Below are 6,610 nucleotides of genomic sequence, written 5' to 3'. Positions count from 1 at the left end.
TGGTGCTGGGGGATTGAACCGCGGTCCCTGATGCTTTTGCTAAGCTTGTTCTAAGTAGGTGCTTTAGACCACTGAGCCATCTCTCCAGCCCTATCTTTGATTCTTAATGAACAGTGTTAAAGAATTTTGTAGGACACTAAGTCACAGCCAATACTTAAATGTGTATGAATTAAAATAGAATAAAATAAAAGTTGCTCAATTGTACCAACTACCTGTCAAGTGCTCCATAGGTACGTGTTGCCAGTGACTTTTATATGAACAGTGTACTTACAGAAAATCCCGTCATGGCAGCAGAATTTTTCATCAGACAGTCCCAGTTTAGCCAGGTTTTCTACCACCTCATTAATTGCATAGACATTCTGCCACTTTCCACACTTTTTGGCCTCCTTCAGCATCTCAATGTATCTGAGTCTAACTGAATTCCTTCCTATTTTGAAGTATGATAAGAAAAAATTGCCTGTAAGCTTTAAGCAATCTCCGTGGACATAACAAGTCCACTGGTTTTATTAACTCTCTAGGGCAAAAATGTTCAGCAATGGATGTCAACCATAACCATTACTTCATTTATAGCATATTCATGGAAAAGTCTCCATCTACTTTCTAACTGCATCATTAAAACAGCAAGCAGGTCCAGTTTCTAGAGGGATTTCTCACCAAAATATGTGATGCTTGCAGAATGTGTATGTATTAAGTGTGAAATATGTATAGTATACATAACATTTCTAGAAAACATGTATAGATCTGGGCTTGCTGCAAATTTTGCTGATTTTATTTGTTCATATAACAAAGGGAAATTCATTATGCCTTGAGTGCTAAGGGCGCTTAAGGTCTGCAAAGGAGCTTGCCTAATGGGTTTCTCAATCTCAACGATACTGACATTGTGGGCTAGATCACTTGTTGTTGGCGTTATGGTTTGTATGTATTTGTTCTCTCAAAACCTCATGCAGTTATGAGGTAGACTTCTAAAGTTTGTGATTATTATGAGGTAGACTTCTAGACTTTGCGATTAATTCCTGATTCAGTTCTGAGATTATGGGTACAAATGCTGCTGTGATTATGGGTGTGAGTGCTACACCCAGATGGGGCAGATAGCCTGAATGTGATGCAAGGGAGACTTGTTCTCTGTAGCCATTGTTGCCACTGCTCCTCCCTTTGCTCTCTGCTTTTTGTTGCTGCCATGAAAGGTTGCTCTCTGCTCTGTGCCACTCTGCCCTGGAGCTAGGAAGGTATGGACTGGAATTGTGAGTTAAATAAACCTTTCCTTTCCTAATTTTGAGTGTTGGGTATTTTTCCCACTAGTGAGAGAAGAGTAACTAAGACACTTGGTGGGTGAGGGAGAATATTTTGCTTTGTAAAATTTTTTGCAGCATCCCTGTTCTTTACCTACTAGATCCAAAGGCATGTCCTCTGTTCATGACAGTAAAATAGTGTCTCTAGATATTGCCAACAGTACTCCTGGTAGACAAAGTTATCTCTATTGACAGAACCACAGGGCTAAGGGTTTTCTAGTTTGAAGTGAGAAACTCTGCTGAGAGGTTAAGTCATGCTCAAAGTCATATAACTAGCAGAATGCAGAGCCAAGGGTTGGACCCAGGCAGTCTGGTTCAGAGTCAAGGTTCTAAACCAGAAGACTATACTCTTCACCAGTATATTCTCACTGGTCTTCAAAGAAAATGATCTAATAGAGCAGTCACTTTGGTGAAATAATGCAGCCCTCTTTTTGCTGACGGCACCAATGGACCCTTCTGGCAAGTTCATTCTCACCTGTTGGGGAGGTGGTCTTCCTACAATGTGATTTTATTATTCTCTTCACATTAATAAGCACAGGTTTCCTTTAACAAACTCTTGCCAGTCACTGTGAAGTACTTCAAAAGCCACTCTCCCAGCTGCTGAGAGAGAGTGGTCTTAAGCGCCTGTTTAGGCAAGCTTAGGCAGGTGCAGGGGACCACAGTTCAATCCCCAGCACCACATGCCATGCCAGCCCTGCCCTCAGGGCAGGCTGAGCCTGCCAAAACAAACAAAACAACAACAACAACAACAACAACAACAACAACAACAAAAACCAACCCACTCTCTTTCAATTGTGCATTGCAGGAGAGTCTTTTGAAGACCAGAAGCTTGGATATCCTGACTGTCTGACTTGGGGACTGTTATGGTTTGTGTTTAGTTGTTCCCCAGAAGCCTCATGCAGTCATGGAGTGGCTTCTGGTGTTTGTGATTGATTACTGTGGGTGTGGATGATGCACCTTCCCTCGGGCAGTAATTTGCACTATAATGTAAGGAGGAGAGAGAGGCTAGCTGCCTGAGCTGCTGCCGCTCTTTTCTCTCTGCTCTTTGCCACCTGCACACAAGATTGCTCTCTGCTGCATGCCACTCTGCCTTGGAGCCAGCTGAGTGTGGACTGCAATCTCTAGTAACTGTGAGCTAAATAAATCTTTCCTTCCCTAATTTTTAGTGTCAGGTATTTGTCCCAGCAATGAGAGAAGAGTAACAGATAAGAACTACCTAACTTCCCATCCAGTACCCTTGTTAGCTAACCCTTCTCCAGTATATTTTTAACTCTCAGATTTTGAATTGTGACATGTAATGTATGTGATTGCAAATTGCGGTGCCAATTTGAATAAGAAATTTCTAGCTGATTGGTTTAGCACAATCCTGGTTGTATCTGGATGACTGGCTTATTGAAAAATGGAAGACTCACCTTGCTGTGTATAGCACCAACCAATAGGCTTGTAGCTTGAGTGGAATAAAAAGGAGAAGAAGGAAGTCTCACTTCTGCTACTTAAGAGGAGCTCCAGTCTTCATCATTGCCTTTGGATGTCTATCTCAAGGCTTCAAGTGAAAACTCCTCAGTCCCTCAGTACAGACTCTTGGACTTTCTGATATGAACTTGCACAGGAATCTGTAGTGAGCCACAGGTCTCAGATGTTGGCTGGATTATTTGGCTCTCTGGTGGGCAGATGATTCTTTTGTGCTGTTCTATGCCTGACTTTGCAGATGCTCGTTGAATTCCAACTCTCAGTTCCACCTATATATGCTGCCTTAGTGAGCCTTGATACAACACACATACATAAAACTGACTAACATACAAATGCACAAGTTGATGACTCTTTATAAAACAAACATCCATGTGTAACCACCAACCAGATCATGAAACATTATTATAGCCACAGAGCCTTTCTGTCACCTTTCTGTTCACAGGACTTCCCTTCATTGAGCAGGCAATCACTCACTTAGCCTGTATTGTTGTTGTGTTCTACCTCTCTCTAACCATCATACCACTGATACATGCATGACTACCCAACATTTAATATTTTTCTTTGTTTTAGAATTGTATATTAAAAAGTTGGGCCCTTGTGTTTTGTTTCACTTTTATTATTCAATGTATCTGAGAGAATTGGCTTAAAGAGAATTAATTTTAGATGAGTAACAGTATTAATAGCAAACACAGACGTGCTTCAAATTCTCATAGGCACTACTTAAATATCATTCAGTCAGTATCCCACTGCTAATATGGCCTCCAACAATCCTTACCTCCTAAATCTGAGGCTTCTGTAGGTCTTATTCACCCCATATTAGGACTGATCTATGTAACCCATAGACTAGGACTGAGGTGATGGTATGTGGCTTACATGGCCATGTGTCTTAGTGTGTTTTGTGATGCTACAACAGAATACCAGAGACTGGGTAATTTATAAGGTGCAGAATTTACTTTTCTAGCTCTAGAGGCTGTGAAGTCTAAAACTGAGGGGGTTAGAGTGATGAGAGTTTTCTTTCTTCATCATTGCATGCCAGAAGCACAAGAGAGAGAAAAAGGGGGCAGAACTCTATCCAAAATGAAGGAATTATTTAATGAGGAGAAGGACAGGAGAGGCAGTGGGGGAAAGAAATATATGTAGGTATGTATGCAGGATGGCTTGGATAACTGCACTGCGGATTTCTGCTGGCCTATGAAAAGGAACAGTTAATGCTTATTTTTTGTCTACTTTCATTTTTTCCTCTTTCTCTCATCTTAATTTATTATATTTTTTCTCTTTTGTCAATTTTCATGCATATATCTGGTAATCTGAATGACTAAGTTGAAGACTACACTATGTAATATAACAAATACTGTCAAATTTGTATTACTTTGTTTAGTGAAATTCTGTATCATTTCTAACTTTTATTACTATCTTGTATTCTCTTTACAAAATAAGTTCCTCAAAAAAAAGAAAGAAAAGAAACTCACTCTTGATAAAAGCAAAACCACCCTCTTAAACCTCATTGATCCATTGCGGAGGACAGAGCCCTCATTACCTAAATACCTCTTCAAAGGACACTCTCCAAACAACTCAGTATTGGACATCAAGCTTCCAACAAAACAACTCAGGAAGACACATTCAAACTTTAGCACTAGGGTAGAGGTGCTGTTGCCTTTGCCCTCATTAACTGGTTCTCAATTTCTCCACTGTGTCTTTTAATTGAGATTGGTTAAGATAGCCGTCACTGTCACTCTGACATCCCTCTCTTTATTTTATGTGGTGTTGGGCAACTGTTAGAAGATTTGGAAAATGGTCAAATGGAAGTAAAACAAGGAATACAGTTAGGCTAGACTTAGTGGGATATATTTACATGATTCATAGTTGTTTCTTTTTTTATACATTTTTTATTAAATTTTATTGTGTGTGTGTGTGTGTGTGTGTGTGTGTGTGTGTGTGTGTGGCCAGCTCAGCCCACCAGGGGGCGGGGCTGGCTGGCATGTGGTGCTGGGGATTGAACCGCGGTCCCTGTGCTTTGCTAAGCTTGTTCTAAGTAGGTGCTTTAGACCACTGAGCCATCTCACCAGCCCTGATAGTTGTTTCTTAGTACAGTTAAGTTATTGCTTGCTATCTTGGAGGTGGGAAAAGCTCTCAAGAATACTCTCATTTCTCACTGAATTGACTGGTGTAATGGTGAGGCAAGAAATCATAGGGCCAGAAGTACTGTCCCAGCACAGACTCATACTACTGCACCTGGAATCCAAAGTATGTGAGTAGTAAAAGAGAAAACAGCTTGAAATATCTGGAGCCAGAAGCCAGTCTGGAGAAAAATCCTTCCAATCAGTCAAATGTGTAAAATCATAAGCAAGGGATTTACTCCTCATTTTTATTGCTCAAAATAGAAATTCTCTCCTGTCAGAAATCCTCTATTTTACAATTATATTTCTTAGTGATTTGATATGAAATGTTGACAAAGAAGCTAAACAATTCATAATATGGTACAGCATTGCATAAATTGACCACCACTTAATGAGTGTTGCCAATGCAAAGAGCATTTAAGATTAGTCACCGCTCAAGCACTCTCGAAAGGCCCCAGATCTTACAGCTTATGTAAGAAAATACTTACTAGAAATTTCCCCCAAGTTTTTGACAATTCTAAAAATTTATATGTGCTTACTGGTGATAGTGTTGCACATTTGAAGAAAGTTTTCTAAACCACTGCCAGGCAACTAAAGAGTATAAAGTCAAAGAGGTCTGTGGACAAAAAAGGATTGCTGAACAGTAATTTATTGCATGATTCATTAATGAAATAATCACGCATCTGTGGACTTTTAGGATGTTTACAGTATTTACAAATCTTTTAACTAATTTGTTGTGATGTATTTGTCATTATAAATAAATATAAGTGTTTGCATCTATTTTCGTCTTTTCAATTTGTCATGCAATTTGATGAGCATTGTCCAGGAACTGCATAAGCTTCAGGCCTCAGGAAATTGCATCTGTCATTGACCAGAGCCCTATAGCTTTTCCAAGTTCAACAGGAAGACTGAGATAACAGGTCTCCTTAGGTCTAGCCTGGGGAATACCACAGCTTCAAGACCTTTTGTCTAAGTACCAAGGTCTATGCTGGACTTCTTGGTGCTGTTGTGTAGGCTGCTGTGTCTACCTACGTCCTCTCCCTCCAGTTTATCTGGGCCCCTGGCCTGAGCCTCATGCCAAATTAATCCTGTTACCTTTCAAGAAAATGACCCAAACATTTTACCCCAATCTAACTAGCATGCCCCACTGGAAGTAGAAAGAACGACATTTAAAAAGGTCACTTGGGGGTTGGGTGGCGAGATAGTTCAATCTACCAAAGTGCCTGTTTAGGCAAGCTTAGGCAAATGCAGGGACAGCGGTTCAACCCCCAGTATCACATGCCATGCCAGACCCAGGGCGGGCTAAACATGCCAGAGTCTGGGCTTGGTGGTGCACATCTGTAATCCCAGCACTGGAGAAGCTAAAAGCAGGCCAATCACCATGAGTCCAAGGTGTAGTGAGACCCTGCAACAACCAAATACATTAAAAAAAAGAAAAGAAAAAAAAAAAAGAAAGATCCCTCGGGGATAAGAGATAGAGACTTCGGTCTATCAACCTGTGTAGGAGAGTAAAATATCCCATCCCAAATATATTTCTTTGGCAAATGAGATCATTATTTAGAGAGCCTGCAAACGGAGAAATGGCTCTTTTTGTAAAGCTGTCCTTGTGTACAAAGGAATTCACATTTATCTCCATTAAGACAGTGAATATAGACACTTTTCTCTTGTGATTCTCCCCTTTCTGTCTAGGAGGGACTTTTCCATGAGAAGAGAAGTCAGGGGTCGGGGGGGTCT

General features: G+C 40.5%; 1 pseudogene; it reads right to left on the bottom strand.

The window, feature by feature from the left end:
* LOC101568697 overlaps positions 1-286 on the bottom strand; it is a 1,701-nt pseudogene extending 1,415 nt beyond the window's left edge.
* Between the last annotated feature and the right edge of the window lie 6,324 nt (positions 287-6,610).

The sequence above is a fragment of the Octodon degus genome, unplaced genomic scaffold, assembly GCF_000260255.1.
Source record: "Octodon degus isolate 3935 unplaced genomic scaffold, OctDeg1.0 scaffold00069, whole genome shotgun sequence".
Classification (NCBI taxonomy): domain Eukaryota; kingdom Metazoa; phylum Chordata; class Mammalia; order Rodentia; family Octodontidae; genus Octodon; species Octodon degus.
The sequence above is the reverse complement of the archived record's forward strand: the minus strand, read 5'-3'. Positions and strand labels throughout refer to the sequence as shown.